Consider the following 20,678-nt stretch of genomic DNA (forward strand, 5'->3'; position numbering starts at 1 on the left):
GCAAATTTCCTCAGCTGGAGACTGCTAACACAGGGTTTGTTGGGTTTCTCCACCTGTAGAGAAAGACATGCAGGTGATGTAGTTGCTGGTTATGGCCAGAAATTATCTCCTGATAACTATAGATGTGCTCCCTTCTAAGGCTTTGCTTATAGAACAAAAGTGGTGGGGTTTCATTTTTACAATGGCATTGAGTGCTTATATAAACTCCTGATTTAAAAATTCAAGATTCATTTGGGCCACATGAAATGCACCTTACCCATTCTGTGAGGATTTTAGACTGTATTTTATTCCCTCAATACCATCAGTCTAAAATGTTAAAACTTGTAGAGCACGGCATAATAAAGCAGCTTGAACCTGAGAGCTCTGCCAAGCATAACATCAAATCCCTCAAAGAGTGAGGTTAGATAAAGCACCAGATACACAGCAAATTCTTGATTGAAATAAAACACCAAACATTTCTCCTTGGCTGGCAACAGGTGAATTCACAGAACGGGTTTCCTTATTCACAGAAGTTTCTTTTATAGCAAATTCAAGGGTTTCCCTGCTTCCCAGGAAAATTCTTGCGATATGTTTAAAATGTTATCAGCTTGGAAAAAAATAACACTGCTTTAAACTGATGGGAAAGGAGCCCATTGGCTCTAAAGTTACCATCCCCGGGTCGGGCACTCGGGGCTGTTTGGGGCCTTTGTTCAGGCTCAATCAGCCGTCGAAAATCAGCGCTCCCGTCACTGCCCGCGCTGGGCGGGATGAGCTGGAGGGATTCCCGCAGCCAGGACTGGGCGCTAATTACCTGTTCGAGCCCCCTGTAAATACCTGTCAGAGCTGGGGACAGTCCTCTGTAAATACCTGTCCCGGCTGGGAGGGGACTGGGGCAGCGGGACCTCGCTGGGGCTCCCCTGTGCCCCCCAGGGCAAAGACATCACCGCAAATAAAATCTGCAGCGCCTTCCTTCCACCCTCCCTTCCTTCCCCTGACATGCAAAAAGTCTCACAGACCCTAAAGATGAAGGTGAGGGAACCACCAGCAAATCCCTGTGCATATTAATACCTTCGCAAAGCATAAAAATCTACAGGTTGTTTTTACCGGGGACTCGCATCCCCCGTGGTTGTTAAAATCCCAAAGTGCCAAACTTCACCTGCCTGGATAGGATGGGGAGGGTGAGTGGGGCTCCCTGGGCCTGCAGAGTCACTGAAAGGGAAATTTATCTTCCAAACAAATATCCAAGAAACAAATGTGGTGCTCCAGGGGCCTTTATTCCTCTGTCTTGAACCCTCAAAAAAAAAAAAATACAGAGATCCTTTGAAAGAAAAGATAAATGAAAAAAGTTTTCTGATAACCACTGGAAGTTTTTCCTGTCGCAGCGGGGAACGCCATGGGGCAGCGAGAGCCTGTGCCCGACAGCAGCAAACACACAGGGTGGCTTGGCTGGGCTGTGCTCCTCGCCCCGACATCAAAATGAGCCTTTCATGGGCTGTTTCCTGGGAAAGGGCTGGTTTTTCCATGGAACAGGACTGGTGGGAGCTGAGCCCAGCCCCGGCCGGGAGCGCAGGGGCTCGGTCTGTACGGGCACTGCGGGACCAGGGAGCGAAAGGGACGGAAAAAGGGAGGCGGGGGGCGAAACTTCAAATTCTGCAAAAGCAAACAATGCTCCCGGGGGCAGCGGTAAATAAAATAACAGCAGCGGGGTGATTTGCAGCCATGTAACGGGGCTTTTGTCCGGGCCCGTTTCTCTTCGCCGGGAGGGTTTGTGTGTCCCCTCTCCGCAGGGTCCCGATGTTCCCCCTCCGGCTACACAGGCTGGGGCTCAGCCCCTCCCCGCTCCGCTCCCTCCTCCAGCCTGGGGGCTCGGCGATTTCGGGGTCTGGAGTGCTGGTGCTGTAGGATTTGCCACCTTTAAAAACAGCTTTTACTCTTTTTTTTTTTTTTCCAGTTTGCATGAAGCCCCTTGGGCATTTCGTTCCCTGTTGGAAAGTTAGAAGTATTTATAAGTCTAATTATAGGCATTTATAAGAGTGATTAGTGTGAAGCATCAGCTGCTGGCGGCATTGTGTGTGTGTGTGTGTGTGAGTGTGTGTGTGTGTTCACACATGGATGCAACACTAGTTTACAATTTGTTCCTGTGCCTGAAAGCTGTGAAATGCCCTTAATTCCCCCGGCACCGATGGCAACAGTGGGCACTGGCTGGCTCTGCGCAGTGGCTCAGCACTACACAGGATCACAGCTCTGACGAGGGGTTTTGTCTCCCTATCTTTGTCCACAGAAATAAGTGCCTAAAGAAAAAAATGTGCAAAAAAAAATTAAACTAAAAAACAAAACAAAAAAAAAAAGATAAAGAAGAAAAAGCACGTGTGTGTTGAAAGCTGCTGTTAGACCCGTAGGACAGAGACCAACACGGCCCCACTCCTGCCTGCCCATGGACTGCCTTGCAATCCCTCATTTCACTGCCACTTTTTCTTTGCTGCTGGTTATCAACTCTGCATCCTCACCCTCCCCGGACCTGGGTTTGCAGCACAGATGCAGATGTCTCCTGGGGGAAATGCTCCCACACAATCTGCTTTGGGGAGCAGAACCATCTGCAGTGAGCTCCAGCAGCAGCCGGGGATGAGGGGCTGCAGGAGCGGCTGCCCCAGCCCGAGGGCAGCTGGAGATCAGCCAGGCCACGGAGCTGGTGCTGAGCCCCGGGCACCGGGCATCCCTGCCGGGGGGCACCGGGATTCACCTCCGGGCACCGGGCATCCCTGCCGGGGGGTACCGGGCATCCCTGCCGGGGGGCACCGGGATTCACCTCCGGGCACCGGGCACCGAGCATGGCACAGCCAGACATGGCTGGTGCAGCACAGGGTGCTTCCAAAACACCCATCCTGCAAACCTCGGTGCTTCCAGCCTAGAGCCACTGCCCCGAGCCCGGGGCAGCCCCACAGGTTGCTCTGGATCCAGTGAGCACCCCCCAAAGAGCTCAGCCCGCTGAGAGCACCCCAGGAACCACAGCCTCACCACCAGCCCCGGTGCTGGGTTCCAGCGCTGCCACAAACCAAAGTCTGACAAGTTTTGAGCCAGGTGTGAGCCCCGAGGTCCTGCTCACAGCACAGGACCTGAGCACTGTCCATCTCCTAAAACTCCTGGGACAAGTGTCAGTGTCCCTGTGTCCCCCCTGGGCCAGTGACAGCCCCGTTTTGCCATGCCAGAGCTGCTGCCTGCGAAACGCTCTGAGCTGGAGTTGGTTAAAACGTCTTGAGGCAACTTCTGTGAGTTCAGGCCCTCCTCGACCAGGGATTTCTTTTTTCTCGTCATCATATAAACAGAATTAAAAGGTCAGTGCTGCCCCCACATGCTTACAAAAGCTTTTGGCTGGAATGGCTTGAGAAAGATAGGGAGATATGTAGGCAGCAATTTAGTAACATATTTGTTTTGCATACCTGTGGTCTGTTTCCCTGTCACAAAACAAATAAACAAATAAAAAACCTTCCTTGATTTCTGCTTTCAAAAACTTACGTGAAAAATATCTTCAGATTTATCCATATCAATTTCAGAGCTATATTTAGAGCATTTTCTGCAAAACCAGTCTGTAGTACAGTTCCACTGACACATTGGGATGTTTTAGCTTCACTTTTTAATATTTCTTTTTGGGGAGACATTAACAAACTGACAGTCCCCAAAATCGCCTACAAAAAAAGCTTTTTTTCACTTAGTCTCTCTGTGTCTAGTCCATGCAGCCCTTATACTCCACGTAGTGATTTTCCTGAGGGCAGACAGAAATTGCTTTTTCATTTTTCCTATGTCCATGTCTGTGCAGCTACAGAAAGCCCCATGCAAACTGAAGGTAAAACACAAAAGAGAGAAGTTACAATGAACTCACTTTACTCCAAGTAGTAGCAAGTGGCCATGTGAAGGGATGTACAAAAAAACCAAGCTATTTTTCTGTCTCTGGTCTTTTCAGTTACAGGGAGGTTAAGGTATCCCTCCTGGCAGGGGGTGAGACTCAAATGTCACGCTGAAGAATGACGTTGTGTGTGTCCCTTTAAAAACTTTGAATAGAAACTAGTTTAAATTTGAATCTAAATAGATAAAGTGAGCTGGGTTCAACCTGGAACTGGCTAAAATGTTTCATGCTGCATGTTCATGAGGGGGGAAAAAAGCTTCTTTATTTTTTAATCTAAACGTTGCTTTTGAAAATTTTCAGTGGCAAAACATTAAAACACTGCTTTATTTTACGACAACAGACAGTTTCTTTCACTTCAGAGTTACAGCAAGAAGCAGACCCTGCAGCGGGGTGGAGATTCAGCTTGGAAATCCCCTGAATTTCTGGCTCAATTCGTCCTGGTGCACAAAACCCAGGCACCACAGCCAATAAATTTGTTTCAAACAAGCGATGTGTACCCAAGCCCACCCCGGGCAGGAAGGATCAGGCAGGATGTGGCTGCTGCCCACCCAATCTCCATGGCAATGAGGGGTCTCAGCAGCTGGGTCAGCCCAGCAGCCCTGGCTGTTCCGGGGTCTCCTGCAGCAGGTGGCAGCCCCAGCCAGGTCCTGCTGAGCTGGCAGAAAGCCATTCCCTGTTCTGTGGGACAGAGGGAACCACAGGAAGGTGCTGGGAGGGACGAGGGCACAGGGAGTTGCAGGTTCAGTTCTGTGTAGACATTTTTCTGCAGTTCGCACAGGAAACATTGCTACCAGAAATTTCATTCAGCCTTCGTTTCAGTATTTGGCAGAGACTCATTTGAACACATCTACTAAACAAATCTCTCTTCTTGCCCAGGCTTCTTTTGGCTTTAACTGTCCTGGATATGAAATCTCCCAGCTGGAATACAGGTACTTCAGGGCTTCAGCAGAAAGAAAAATAAAACCAAATCACCAAATTCAGAGAGTACTGAGAGCAGAGGTGGGCTTATGGAACAGATTGACTTGGATGGAGTAATAACAAAATTTATGATCCTGCCTTCCCAATTAGCCTGGCTACATGGGTACCAAAATCTGAGCTGGAAATATACAGACATCATGAAACCACACAAAAACTAATACAGAAGTATTTTAATGTTGTCTGATTAGAAAATCCATTTTCAGAAATACAACAAATACAAATGGCATTATTACTCTGTAAACATCTTATCTTCCCTCAGACCCTTTGAAACCTCAATCCAGATTTTTAAATATATTTTCAGAAAGAAAACAGTGCCAAAAAAGAACAAAGAGTTAAACACATTTGAGAAAAGTCCTGAAATTAATTTCAAAAGGACATGGCTTTAGCACGAGAATACATTTGGAGGAAGAGCATTTTTTGTTTGTTCAGGAATCCTCAAATTTTTCCAGCAGGAAAGCTGGATGGGCAAGCTCTGTACCATCCCTTATTATTTTCACTTAGGTAATAGACATGAAGTTATATTACCGTTGTTATAAACAAAGTGGTAATTCTGAGAAAGGTATATTAAATTCCAGAATGAGCAAGAAGACGTAAGATGGAGCCTGATCCTGCTAACCCCTGCTCCTCCAAGCAATCCTCTTTCTCTTCTACTTACCGTGCAGCATAAGAACTTCAGGATTAAGTCAGATCTTAGAACCATAATTCCATTTATTTGTAGAGGCAAACATGCCTTTTGCTGAAGATAATTTTTTTTATTTAAAAGGAGGCCGTCAGTTTGAAGGAGTTTTAAATTCACATTTAGGAGAAACTTTGTGCAGTTTCACACAGGCTGGGGGATGCACAGGGCTGGACCTGGGCAATTCCAGCAGGGCTGAAGGGATGGGATGGGATGGGATGGGATGGGATGGGATGGGATGGGATGGGATGGGATGGGATGGGATGGGATGGGATGGGATGGGATGGGATGGGATGGGATGGGATGGGATGGGATGGGATGGGATGGGATGGGATGGGATGGGATGGGATGGGATGGGATGGACCTGGGCAATTCCAGCACCCAGAGCTGCCCTCCCCAGCCCCAGTGACCCCATGGCAGCAGCTGGGTGAGCAAACACTCCCTGTTTGGATGCACAGACACAGATTAATTCCTGCAGAAACCCTTTGGGTGCCCAGCTCCTGCAGGAGCCCCAGGACCAGCACTGCCCCCCACAGCTGTTCTGCACCCCAAGACCCACAGCCCCCCCCCACCAAAATTCCATCAGCAGTGGGGAAAGAGCTCCTGGAATTCCAATAGCACATCCCTGTCATGTGGCTGCTGGGGTGCTGGCAGTGCTGCAGAACATTGTGCTGGGATGGGAGCAGCTCTGGGAATAAACAGGAGGCCCCACAAACAGAGGGACAGGAACTGAAAGTGATGTTGTCACCCATCACTGGAACTCCTCCTGAGAGAAAGTGTGCTAGCAGTGGTACGAGGACACACAGGGATGTACACCCAGATGCTCACAATTTGCTGTTTCACTTTTTTCCTCTTTTCCTCTTTTTTCCTCCTGTAAATAAAGAAGACAGAACAGAATGTGCTTTAATGTTCATAACGTTTTTCAAACAGTATTACACAAGTTACCAGCAAAAAAAAACCCCAAAATGCTGTAGCAACCTGCAACTCCTTTCTCACATGTATTAGCAAACAGCTAATTCTGTTTTGTTGCCTGCAAACCTCAGGTCTGAGTTTTGTTCCATTTTTAAAGCCTGCATCAGAAGCTTAACCAGAAATAGTCAAATCATCCTTTTTGAGGCATTCTTAATTAAATAACATCATATGTAGTCCCTGCAAAGGACTAAAAATTCAGCTGTGGTTAGGGTTTTTTTGTTTATACATTTCATCCAACTCAGGAGTGCCACAAAACAAGTCAGCAGTTGTCTTCTTTTTTTTTTTTTTTTTCAAATAATATACTTTCTAAAAGGAGAATTTTTGTAATAGTTTGGATTCAGCTAATGGATGAATATCGTTGATTCATGCATTCTTTCTTAAAGAAGACTGGGCTGAGCCATTAAATAACCAAAAATAAGTCATTTTTACCCCCAAATTATTAGACTTTTTATCTTAAAATAGGAGTAGGGCATATTTTTTTCACAGTTCAATATGAATCCACTCTTTACCCCAATTTCATTTGGCTAGGTATGAAAATGTCAGGACTTACTCAGATTTTTTCAATGTCTCAAGTGTAAGAGAATCATGTTACTCATGTTTACCCCTGCCAAACAGCAGTTGGAATACAGCCCCTTCAGGCAGAACACTGTGAACATATTATTCCCAGGAAATTCATAAAATGTCCTTTTCTAATGATTCAAGGTATTTTTGTGGAGGCAGATTATTTACTATTTTTAGCTTTTCCCAGTCTAGCTTGTCTAATTGCTCCTTGTGCAAGTGCTCTGGCCCGGGGCTGTTTTTCAGCTCTAATTGCAAAAGAAAGGATTACATGGCTTTGCTCGTGCTGGAGATGGGGCTCAAACCCTCCGGAAAAAAACCCTCCACCCCCTGATTTCATAGCTGCCCAGAACATTCACTCAGTTTGCTGGTGTCATCTGTAACTTCAAACCTGCTGACAACAGGACCACAGGTGGGTACCTGCTGTGTGCTGCCAAAGGAGCAGGGCAGCCTGACCAGTGCTGGAGTTTTCCAATTGATGGTTCTCTCTCTACTTACACAGTGCGGCAATTGCCAGAGGTGTTACCTTTGCAATTTTCTTTGAAAAGTCATGGAGAGATTCCCATAAAATGCTCCTTGTTGCAATTCTAGTTGAAAATCCTGGAAACAGCATAAAGAAGTCAGGCTCTATGCTGGAAATGGGCAGTGAGCAGCCAATTTTGGTTATAAAGCTAGCAACTTATCTACATACCTAGATCTGGGGAAGGAAAACCAAAATGTCAAGTTATTTTGACTTTGTTCAAAATGCCAGAATGCCACAATCTGAACTACCTAAGCTGTACTACCTGAACTTTCAGAAGATATAAAAATATATATATATATTTTGTGCCCAGGTTTAGTTAACACTGTTTTGTGGATTCTCTTCAGGGTGTTTTATCTCAGCCCACGGGGTAACTTTACCAAGCAGCAGCCTGGCAGAAGCCCCTCTCATTTCAGAGCTTAAAACTCACAGCACAGCTCCTCCCACAGAGGAGGGAGATGGATCTCTTCCAGGAGGGTGGAAAACCCCAAATCTGCGATTTTGCCTTGTCTACATAAAGAGTGCTAGCATTTTGGCCCAAGCCTGAATTTGCCATTAAAGTAGCCCTTGTCTATAGAAATGTTAGGAGACAGTCCAAGCACCATCACAGCCTGGTACCTCCCTGGAAAAAGAGTCACTGTCATCTTCTGCGAGGGTACAGCACTCCCCCAGAGCAGCAGCTATCTGGAAATAATTTCATTTTTCTGTGATAATACAAACATCAGGACAAAGGCCTGGTCTATGAGAGCAGTTGCACAACACTCAATAATTTCACATCCTGGTCTGAAACGTTCCACAGGCAACTGGAAGGTCCAAGGCTGAGATCCAAAAGCACCAATGTATTCACAGCTATGCAAATATTAGGAACTACTGATGTCTCAACACATGCAACATTTTACATTATATTTAGCAGACTCCGTTTAAATTCACCTGCCTGCAAGCCATAAAGATTCAGTAGAACTTGTGAAAAAACCTAGAACAAAATAAGCTAAATAATTTCTCAGCTATTACTCATTTGAGGTTTGTTTGAGGTTTTCACCTCTTGGGAGATTGAGGCTCCTAAATATTCCAGCAGGCTCTAAGTCAGTAACACATCTGAGACACTCAGATGGATGCCCAGAGAGCCCTGGGTTTGCTCCCTGCCTGTTGCATGCCCAGATAGCCCTGGGTTTGCTCCCTGCCTCCTGCATGCCCAGAGAGCCCTGGGTTTGCTCCCTGCCTGCTGCATGCCCAGAGAGCCCTGGGTTTGCTCCCTGCCTGCTGCTTGCTCTGCAGCCCATGTGATGCTTTGTTTACTCACTGCACAAGCAGATCCATGCACCAGCCATTCCCAGCAGAATGATTGGGAGTCCATGGCCTTCTTATGCTGGAGTCTGCAAACACTGAGCACTGCTGTGTGTTCCCCTCCTCCCCACTCAGCTCCCCTCTGTGTTTTGGGTTCAAAGTGAAACTATCCCAGACTCAGGGACCTCCAGAGAGCACAACTTGCAGAACGCCAGGAGAGACACTGAGGGCACAAGCATATTATCAGAAAGAATTTGAGTGCTCCCAGCAGCCCAGCAGCAAATTAGAAAGTTTTGGCTCCCAAGAATGAGTTGTGTTGTTTGTTCCTGCACACTGCAGCTGCTCGTCCCTCTCCCTCCCCACCCCCCTCCTTTGGGTGGTTTATTACACACAAGCTACTAATGAATGGGAGCCGCTGTTTTACAGTACACCACACTTACAGGACTTATCTCTAGGCCTACCACAGATTTGACTGATCAACAGCAGGGCACCACCATCATAATTCTTCCTAGAAACAGGAGGATAAAAAGGGGTTTGTTGAAGGTTGGCTGTGTCTGCAGAGAATCCTGCCTGCAGGGCCTGCTGATGCCATCACTCGCTGCTATGGTCTTTGGCCTAATAAGGTACAGAAACAAAGATTGTTCACTTGTTCAAGAATACTAAAGTACCCAAGTGACGGAAAGTGGAGGCAGCAGGGCACACATCCAAGTGGGATTAAGGCCACAAGTGCAACGTTACAGGGCTGACTGGGTGGCAGAGGGAATATCTGCCTCTGAAGAAAAAAAAAAAAAAATCCAGTTCAAACATAATTTATAACATGTCACTCACAGTCAGAGGTGGCTGTCATTAAGAGTTAAATGTTGCATTGTGTTCAACTTATTCCGATAAGAATTCTCTAAGCTGCTTATGTGTTATCATAACTCGTGAATAAGTGGAGCGTGGGCAGGGGAGGGGGAGAGGCTCTGGGGCAGGATGGGACCCAGACTGGGAGGCAGAAATGCTGGAGCAGGGCTGGGTTGCTGGGTCCTCAGCGTGGTGAACCCTCAGTCTGCACATTCCAAGCACTCCACAGTGAGCCTTAGAGTCTGCCAAGCCCACGGGACTTGTCAGGGTCCAGGCTCTACTTGGACAGATCCACCTTCTTTGCTTTTATGCACTTCTCCAGTTCGGGAGCCAGGCAGTAACACCAAGAGGATCCAAGATGGTGTGTTCAGCCTCTGTTCAGCTGGTCTACACAGCAATGTTCTATGAAGGTTTAAGAGCTGGAGCTGAAGGAGAAAAAAAATGGGGAATGTTGTAGCCAAGTAAAAAGCTCCTAAGTTAATACTGCTTACTGGAAATGGAACTGGGAACCCAACAGAAGAGCAGCAAAGCAGCTTCTGTAGGGACAATATTAAATTCCTCTGACTGACTTGGCTGTTTGGAAGCAGCAGGATTGTTTTCTCTAGTTTAAGGAAACCCAGCAACAGACCCCACTGAAGTTCAAGCAGCTAGATCAGGCCAAATCCCACTAAACTTTTCAGGCTTATCAGGAGAATTTTTCCCTACAACTTTTTCCCTGCTTCATTTTGGGCGTAGAGGGAAAAAAATGTGTGGAATAAGAATTGGAATCATAGAAGCCCATTCATTTTCACAGAATTAGAATCATAGAAGCCTGTTCATTTGTGCAGCTCACTCAGTGCAAATAGCCACTGTAATTCCCTGTTAGAAGCATTCAGAAAGCAGAGTTTGTTTACTCGCTGGCTTGGGCTACCTGGATCATGTTACACCTGCTGGGGGTGCTGGTAATGTGGGAGGTTGATTTTAAACTGGCACTGTTGCTTTTATAAAGCCTTTAATGTCATGGGCTCTGGCTGTGTTCGAGATCTCACCCATCAAGCCAAGGCTTAAGGGACTTTGGGCTGAGGCATCCTCTACTCCCCTGTCACTCAAGTCAACAACCACAACTTTGCTGCGGTAGGTGAGGGACAAATATTTCAGTCCCTGACCTGTGCATGGTCTGACTAAAGACCCAGGGTTTCTGATTTGTTCACACTACAGAAACCTGCAGCCAGTCCCCGGTTTTGTGAGTACCAAACTGACTATGAGTGTCTGACCAGCGACCTCAGTGTTGTGTTCAGCTGTGCTGGAAAGCCAGAGAGTTCACCACAGTGAGCTCCTGGTATCCAGAGGTGGCTGCAGGACACTGCAGTGCAGGGGTGCATGGTGGGTGTGTGTGTGCAGGCACTACAGTGCTGCAGTGCATGCTCGTTTCTATCCTCTACAGCTCTGAGGAGCTGAGAACCACAGCCCTCTGTCCCTGCAGAGAGCAGACAGCTCCCTGTAGCCACCTCTCTCCAAGGGGAAGAGAAGATGACTCAGGAATTGCATCCACCCATTCCTCCCCCCAGCCACGGCAGCATCTGGAGAACAGCCACGCATGGGAGGTGAACCCACAAAACATTTTTGTGGGTGGGTGCCCCCATGGGGGATGTGCTTGTCTGTTGTGCAGCTTTAAGAGTGTGCACATCCAAATCCATTTGTCTGGATGCAAGTTATGGTGAGCAATCAGTGGAACTTGTCAAAAGAAAAGTTAAAATAGATGTTACTGATGTGTGAAGGCGTGTTTTACCCAGCTCTAAGTTCTGTTGGAGTAGAGGCAGGTAGTAGATTAACTATGCAGCTCAGAGACCATTAAGGCTTGCAGAGGAACAATTAGTTCTAGAATTTGCATTTTATGAAATTGAACCTTTTATAAAACTTACAGCACAGCTAAAGACAGAGGTTTCTTCAAATAAGTATTTCCCTCTGATCTTTGTCACATGGGGTTTGCAGTATCTTGCCAGGATACGAGAACCTAAAAATGTAAAAGGCAATTTTTCAGCAAAAATTAAACCCACTGGTTTATCTTAACCATCTGTGTGAAGTGTAAACAGAGAGAATAAATAAATAAATACAGAAAAAATACATTTGTTTTAAATAAATCTAAACAAAGAGTTTGACACATTTGCAGTATGTAATACCGGTTTTAAAACATGATTTCAACCACCTGACACATTCAATTAAATACAGAAAACTCTCCAGGTTGTATTTGCATTCTGGAAGAGCAGCTACAAAAGAAAGTGTAAGTGCAGCAAATCATTCTGAAAATAAACTGATTTGAACAGAGAATGAGCTCTCTCTGAAAGGCTGCAGCATCACTGACTTTGTAGTATTACTTGAAAAAGCTGCAAGTATCTTATTTTTCCCCATAAAACAGATCCACTTTTGAGAAGAGCAGACTGATAGTTTGATCTACCTTCCAAGAAACCATCAGAGAAAAAAAAAATCACTTCTAGGAGCACAGATTTTCAGTAAGGTCTCTTTTTTTCTCCAATATTCAGGGAAATTCTTAATGCAGTTCACAGTCTTTAATTTAAAAAAAAAAAAAGCAGCAATAAATGATGGAAGAAAACCAAATCCCTTTTCCAAGCAGTGACACTGCCACTTTAATAGTTTCCCACTGTACTTGGGGTTAGTTGCCAGAGAAGCCTTGTTCAGCCTATTTGGGGGCCCCATGAAATGCTGCAAGCGTTACTGAAATGAGCACTTGTCTTTTGTTGAGCTGCATGCTAGCACCATACAGTGCTGAGCTGATAAATCCACTTTTTCTAACACAAGCATTTTTCAAACAAAACTACCATGAGACTGATGAGTAATGCCAGCTTGCCAAAAAAAAAAAAAAAAAAAAAAAAAAAAAAAAGAAAAAGACACACACCCCTCCCAGGCGGTGCTGACACTGACAGCTGTTAAATTCACATATTCACAAAATGAGATGGGTTACATAACTGGAAATTACAAGAGCGACTCACCAGCGAGAGGAACTGCAAAGCAAGGCATCGCTGGGGCTCGGGAAGGAATAGATCACACAGTTCCCCGTGCTCTGTCCCACTGATGGCCGGGATAAAGCTGTGCCTTGAGCACACAAAGGCTGCCGGGCACTCCTCACCCTGCAGCATCAGCGTTGGCATTTTTCTTTTTCAGCAAAGTGAGGATTCATGTGGGAAAAGGCTATATTAGTGCTGCTATGTATGTTATGACACAAGGGTAGTTTGAAAGCCCATATGTCACATTTTGCAAAAGCAGCGACTCTAAAAGGTTTATTGGCAAATCTTGAGCAGCTGAGAAGGTGAAGTGCTGGGTAGGTTAGGTTTGACAAAACCTAGGTAGCTTTTAATTTGCATCAATTTTTTCAGTCATATAAGCACTTTGCAAAGATGTTGTATTTATCATTCTCATTGTACAGCCATAGAGCTGAGCTCTGGAGGAGGTCTGTAATCTTCCCATGCAGGACAGGAAGGCAGTGACACAATGTCACCCCACCACCACATCACCTGCCTTTATTTCAGTATCTATTTCTAAATTGGTTTGAAAACTTTGACAAAAGCGCCTGGTTCTGGAAGGGCCATGGAGCAGATGATGGAGGAAAGGCATCATTAAGGGCTTCTGAGGAATGTCAGGCTGTGGAGCTGGTGGAACAGCTCAGAACAAGGAGCAGAGAGGGAAGATGGCAATGTCTGCACAAGCTGCCAGGCCCTCACGTGTTACTGAGATTGCCAGAAATGAGGTTCTGAAGGGGGCTAATCTGGACATAAATCAAAGCAGAAAACAATGGATGTCTTTATGAATAGCCATAAGAAAAAAAAAATCCAGTAATTAAACCACCATTAACATCAAGCTGAATTTTATACATTCAAAATGATCTATGCTTCAATTTTTTATGCTCATGGCTGAATTCATCCTTCTTAAAAGAGGTTTTGTTGTTATAAAAAAACACCTAAAAGCTTTTTTTATAAGCAAGTTTATCAAACAAGAAATGAAGATGAAACAACCAAATATAAAGTTCTATGTGCTTTATCATGTTACCTATAATAAACTAGGCTAATGCAAAATCAAGATGCACAGACGAATCAGGAGAAAAAAAAAAGAAACACAGAAATGAATGCTTTGAGGGTGATGTCACCTAGGCTGGGGTGTAGGTACAGTCTGCTGCGTAGGAGAGCAATGAAACATAAACAGAATACTAGATGTGCATTAAACCACAAACAGAAATAGCTGGGAACAATGGCAAAGTCTGGTTGCTTTTGGAACCTTGATGTAAGGAAACATTCTTATGAAAGATGAGACAATAGTGGGTCTATAAATGACAACCCCATAGGCAGGGAAGGATTAAGAACTTCCTATAGTTCCTAAAGTATCAACCTATATTGTAACCCTTCCACAAAGGCTGCCATAAGTGCTTGCTCTGAATTAGTCCACTCAGAATAGGAAAAAGCATCAGAATTAGTTTGACTTTTCCTCTGGACACCAGCCACACACTCTCAGGCAGAGAGGAAGAAGTAAAAGCAGACGGAAGCGCAGCACTTGTTTAGGACCTTTTGCCAGCACACCTCTCAGTCCCAGTGCTCATTTGCCCTCCCTGCTTCCTCCAAACCCCAGAGACCTTTGCCAGCCCTGATCCAGGCCATGGCAACGTGCTGCTCTCTAAAGCTGAGCTTCTCTGTCCCTGCAGAGCACTGGGAATGTGGGCTTTGGACACAAGCAAACATGAACTAGGCTGAGGCTTCAGTGTCCATTTATCACTTCTGTTTTATTTGTTTTATTTTGAAGTGGGTTTGTTTTGTTGTTTTGTTTGCTTGCGTGAGTAATAAAATGTATTCATTTAACTGGCCATGTGTTTCATTTGAAAACATTAACAAAATACTTTCCAACACCTCATGGTCCATGACCTGAGACATATTCCTGTACAGCAAACATCCTCTGAGCTTTCAGGTAGCAGATAACCCTCACACCTCAGATTTTCTTGCAGACTGCCGCAAACTCTTCCAATAAAAATTTTAATTGAAGACTATGAGTGTTACTATTTCATACCATTCCACAGACCAGCCATGGGGAACTCTGAAAGGCCTCAGTGGTCCATAGGACAGGGGCTGGGAACCACCCCAGACTTTGGTGATTCTGCTGGTTTAACTCTGACACAGCACTAAGGCCATCCACATACATCCTTCTGGTGAAACTCAGAGCCTGTACTTCAGAGACTTTTCCAAGAAGTCAAATGAAGCCATATGAGCACTTCACTGCACTAAAGGGGAAGAAGAAGAATTGTCCACTGCAGCTGTTACTAACACAGGCACCTCTCGGCACTCCAAGTCCTTGGATGTGGATGAACAGAACAACATGAAGAGGTACAAAATATGCAAGACCAGGACCTGTTCCAAGTGACATTTGTAAATTTGTGGCTGATTACAAATTCAATAAGATCTACAGAAGTCAATGCTAAAGAATTTGCAGCAAGTTAAGCTCTTGAGATCTCCTTGTTGTTGCCTCTGTCAACAGTTCCTTATCCCAAGCTGGAGGCTTTAGGGCAAATGTGGGGCAATTCTCATCCAAAAGTTCCAGTGGAATAGTTCTATCTGTTTCCAGAAGTGATCCCCTGTTTATTAGGTAGAACTTGGTCCCTGAGTGATGACAATACAAAGCAGATATAAGTATGGTTGTTTTGTTTTTAATTTTAAAAATTACACAGATGCTTTTGAAAGTATTGAAGAATCGCCATCCAGCTATTTACAGTCCTGGTTTTAATTTTTTTTTCTGAAAAACAAGTAAATATTCTGATTCTCACCAAGGGCTGTGAGTTTCATCCTCCCAAAATCAAGCACAGAAGCCCTGAATCAACATGCTTCCTAATGGGAATAAATTATTTTCAGCAGAGCTCTGTTAAAAATGACCACCAAAACCAAACTATTATTAGTATTCAGGGCAGAACTAAATAGTGGATTGTTACTGTGGATATCTGAATGTGCAGGTGCGGGCTTTGAATTATTTAATGGCAAAATACAGCTCAATTTCCTACTCCTGGTCTTCAGACCTGCTCCCACTGGGGCAGATTATGATCACCCTATAAGAGGCAGGACCTTGGCCAGTAGATATCCATGGATTTTGGGGGGCTTTCTACAATGTAAGGTGTTACTGGAAGTAAAAGTTAGATATTCTTGCTGTTGCAACCTGTGGGACTTCTCAGCACTCTTTAGCACTCACAAATGCTCTTCCTGAGCTGTATTTTATGGCCCTGTCTATGTGTAGAACCTCCAGCCTTGGGGGAACTGCTTAACTGGGAAGGGGCTGGGAAGAAAAATGTCAGAACCAGGCCCTGCTAAGCACAAGAAATGTTTGGGCAAGGTTCTTACTGCACAATTTTTCTAAGACTGGGAACAAATATTAAAGCAATTTTCTTCCTTCAGAGAAGTTTTAAAGTCACTTAGAGGTTGATAGCACTTTCCAGCTCAGAAACTGGACTTTGCTCCTCAGTGTAGCTCCACTTACTCATCTGACAGCTACCAATTGCTCATGTGAGCAGTGCACGAGGTTTTGCAGCAGCAGGAGTAAAACACAAGAGCAAATCCACTTGCTCAGAAGGGCAAGTTTCTAGATTCAATAACAAAATCAGAACTCTGAACAGCCCTTCCCTCCCCGACATAGTTTGCTGCTTAAAATCCTAAAGGCAAAAAATATCATGTTCTCTATGAATACAATCTTAGCATGATCATTTTTTTTCCTATAAAAACATAAACTCAGTTTTGTAGCTTTTCTATTTACTGCAAACCAGTATAGGAAAACTCTGAAACTCTCACATTTTCATTTCACACTATTCTGAATGTTACCTAATTTCTAGTTTAAAAATAGATTACAGGGATTAGGAGACTTTTGAATCTGAAAAGAATGCACGTATTAGGGAAATTGCTACCTAAAATAAATAGCCCACTTTAATAAGCAGCCTCCTAGTTTGTATGATATTAAGGGAAAAAACACATCACAGACATCTAGCTTAACACATGTCAGTCAGCTTCATTTACAAGTTCAAAATCCAGAGGTAGATAAAATATTAGTTTGGTTTGGAATATGCAAAGTGCCAATTTTTTGTATATTAATGCGCTGAAGTACTTGATACATTGGTATTATGGAAGGAAAAAATAGTTGGCAGAAAGGTTTATTTAAGGAATGATTACTTTAAATAAAAACTTTCAACTAAAAAGGATTTTTAAGATTGTTTTTTAATATGCTTTTAATGACCCTGCTCCTCATACCTACCTCCTTGCTTCCCAAACTGTTTGTACTGTCCCCAATAACACTCAGTGGAAAGCTGTCGTTCCTGGCTAAATCCTTACTTAGGTTGGATGCTATGCCTCCGTTAGACAGGGTCACAAGGTCACAATCGATTTTGGAGGCCACCTGGAGAGTCCAGGCCGTGAACTGACTCAAAAAATTTATATCAGAGCTGGAATGGTCCACCTCCCAGGGCTCAGCCTGCGTTAACACCCCAACCGCAGGATGGAGCCTGCCAGGCCCAGCTCAGAGAGAGGCCAGAGTTGTTGACCCCGTTAGCTGACCTCTTCAAACTTCAGGAGAATTTTTCTGGCAGTTACCACGGTGACTGGGCACTCCAAGCTTATCCTTCTTACTGAAGGGAAAAAAAAAAAAGAAAAAAAAAAAAAAAAAGACAAAAAATTAAGAAGGAAAAAAAAACGTTAAAACCTACCTCATAGGGATGTCTATCTAGAATTAAATTCATAAAAGTTTTAATTGTTTGTTTCTCTCTTGGGCTGTTCTGGCTCTAACTGGTACATATGATGTGAATGCAGAGAAAACAGTTTGGCTGAAAGCATCTCAACTTGTGAAGAAACACCGCTCAGTGGATTTAACGAGAAGCATTTCTAATATCTGCTGGTGATCACAAGTGGCACACTAAGAGGTTCATTTTGAAATAATATTTATTTTTCTTTCTGTATCTTGCTCCAAATTACTACCATTTCTTATTGAATTGAGAAGAAGCTGAGACAAAGCTCAGGGAAAGGACTCTATGCTGTTTTCAGGTTTTTTTCCTTTTAAAAACTATCTGCTTGGTGAAACATTAAGTATGCAGCAATACATTGCTTTGGTCTCTCAGAAGAGACTGCATAACCTATTTAATGTACCATGAAATATTATTTAAGAGGAAAAAGCAGAAAAAAACCCCCAAAAGTTGTCAGACATTGTTAGTGCTGGCTTTTTCAGGCACTTTGAACACTAATCACTTCACACATAAAATTCAGCAGGTAAGCAAGGTCTCGTGATGCTGACAGAAAACACTTGAAACACATCAAGGGATCACAGAGTGCGCTAAGTAAACAAGAAAACAAAGTGCACTCTTCATTTCTGAAACAATAAGGGGAAACTGGTGCTTCTTAATTTCAGAGCAATCATATATTACATACAGAGCTTTTATGTAAATTTTACTCATGCTCCTCTACTTGAAATAGCATCTTGCAAAAGGGACCACTGAAGAGTACACTGCATTATAGCTGGAAAAATCCTACTTAAGGGCTCCTGATGGCAAACTGTCAATCAGTATTCCCTGCTTGTTATGAACTGCTCATTTCTGGAGTACAGCTAAACAGAGGTTTAATGATTGAAACTTTAATGGCATTTTGTCTCACACGTGGTTCTGAGTATCTTCTGTTGTTTGAAGAGTTAAATATGGATATTCAAATTCCTGCTCAGCCACTGCTCTGCTCCTCCTGGGCTTCTCCACTGGCAGTGCTGAGATGGCAGTGGGGACCGAGCTGCTGAGTTGCCTCTCATGGGAGGAGATCACACAGACCCTATGGATACAAAAATAAAGCAGGATGTTTGGGTGTAGGAAGCAAAAAGCACATAACTGATCTTTTGTTCCAGACTCACTTTTCATTTCTGCTGGAAGGATGAGAAAAAGGCAGTCCAGCATACGTGTGTTAACTAACATTAAAAAAAATAGTGAATGCAGGCACAGTACAGGACTTTTTCCTTTCAAAACTGGTTCAATTGCTTTGAAATATCATATGCCTCAATGCTAAATAGATATATAGACACTTTATAATATTATTTATCAACAGTGAATTAAACATGAAAACAATTTAAATTAAAAACACTTAAAGATTGTTTCCCTATTATTAAGGATGTGTTAGAAAAAGGCTAAGCCTCTTACTAGGAGATGAATTTTTTCATTTGTGTTTTTGTTATGGCTATACAAGATGTTTTTATACTTTCTCTTTTTTTCTCTGCATGCAATAATGCAAATTGAAACAATCAGGTGACTGATCAATAGGTTAGTAGGAAGAAAAATGTGTTTGTTAAATTCTATTTTTTTTTACTTTCTTTTTGAACAACACTGCATATATAAGCATGTGCCTTTCAATTAGCTACCATGATTTATGAAGTCATGCTCAGGGCTAGCCAGGTTGTTGACTCAGATCAGAGCTATGATGCCAGCTCATTCCCTGGTGACAAACACTGACTGTCCTTCCCGCAGCCAGGCACCCCTGGCAGCCTTATGAAAAGACCTTGTGGTTGGCACAGCACTGAGCAGGAAATGAGGTCCTCTCCGGTTTGGGACAGAGATGACTGGAGTTACAGAAAGCTGTAAAGCAAAATCAGCATCTCCTGAGTCACAGGCTTTAAGCTCTGGTGGACTCTGCAGTTCCCAGGGTGACCTGGCCCACCAGCGCTGCCTCTCCAGCTCCCACCGAGTGCCCGGGGTGTCCCTGTCCCTGTGGGGTGCCATGGAATGATTTCATGTGGGACAGGGGAACAAAGGGCACCACGGTGCCCCAATCTCCCCATGTGCCCCAGCCTAGTGCTCAGCACCCTCCTGAGGGAATCCCTTACTCCCTCATCCCTACCAGAGAATTTTTTGGCACATTGTGTGCTGTTTTTCAATATCACAAGGCTTTTATGTCAGCCTGTAACTTGGGGATGTTTGTGTGGCCTACCCTCCTCCAGGAATTTCACATATAAATCACTGGAAAGCAGGAAATCCTTAAGACCTGGTGGGAAGCTGTTTACCATGTTTGTCTCAGCACAGACAGCTGCAGACCACAGAACATCTTGCCTTGTAGGTACTACAGTGACCCAGACACCTGGACCTTGAATAGAGGAACTTGGCCCCCTTCTTCCAAGATCTCTGAGCTCCTGGAATGGGGTTAGAAACTCTACTGAATTCATGGAGCAGGACTCCCTGATCTTCTCTGTGTAACATTTTCACTCCAAATTCCCTCAATGCCATCGAAACAATAATATTTAGACCATTTGGGGCCGAGATTATTGCTTTAATAAATTGGGTTTTTATTGGTTCATTGTGGCAAATAAGCCCCCGATTGATTTTGCTCCTAATCAGCATGGAGAATGCATTCCGCTGTAATTAAATCCCGTGTAACTGGGCACTCTGTGTTCGCTTGTCTCTTAGCTTGCAGTGGCATGAGATACAGCACATCAAACGCTATCCTCGCCACGATAGGCACCCTGCCAGCCCGCGGAACGATGATGCTCGCCTTCAGCGTGCTTACAATGTGTATGGCTGGAGCGCGTTTGGAGCAGCGGGCAGAGCTTGGGAGACATAGAAAACTTATTAGAGGAGGAAGATGGCCAGGAAGTCGTCTTTTCTCTCGAGGAAGGTTTGACCCCCTCTCTGGAGAGAGGCGGGGGCCGCTGCCCCGCCCGCTTTCCGCAGGTCCCCGCAGCCCCCGGTGCGGCTCCGCGGCGCTCCCGGGGCTCCGGCCGGGACAGCCGGGTCCCCTCGGCCGGCGGGAGCGCGGCCGGGCTGCCAGGCGGGCAGTTTTGAAGAGTCGATCTTCATAATACAAATCCCCCGGCTTCGCCTCCCCGCCAGCGGCGCGAGCCAGCTTTTTAATTGAATCCCGGGGATTTGGCCGCAGCCGAGAGCCCCGGTTCGGGCCCCAGCGCCGTGGGTCCCCCCTCCCGGGAGCGAGACCGTCTCTTGA

This window comes from Catharus ustulatus, chromosome 10, assembly GCF_009819885.2.
Source record: "Catharus ustulatus isolate bCatUst1 chromosome 10, bCatUst1.pri.v2, whole genome shotgun sequence".
Taxonomy (NCBI): Eukaryota; Metazoa; Chordata; class Aves; order Passeriformes; family Turdidae; genus Catharus; species Catharus ustulatus.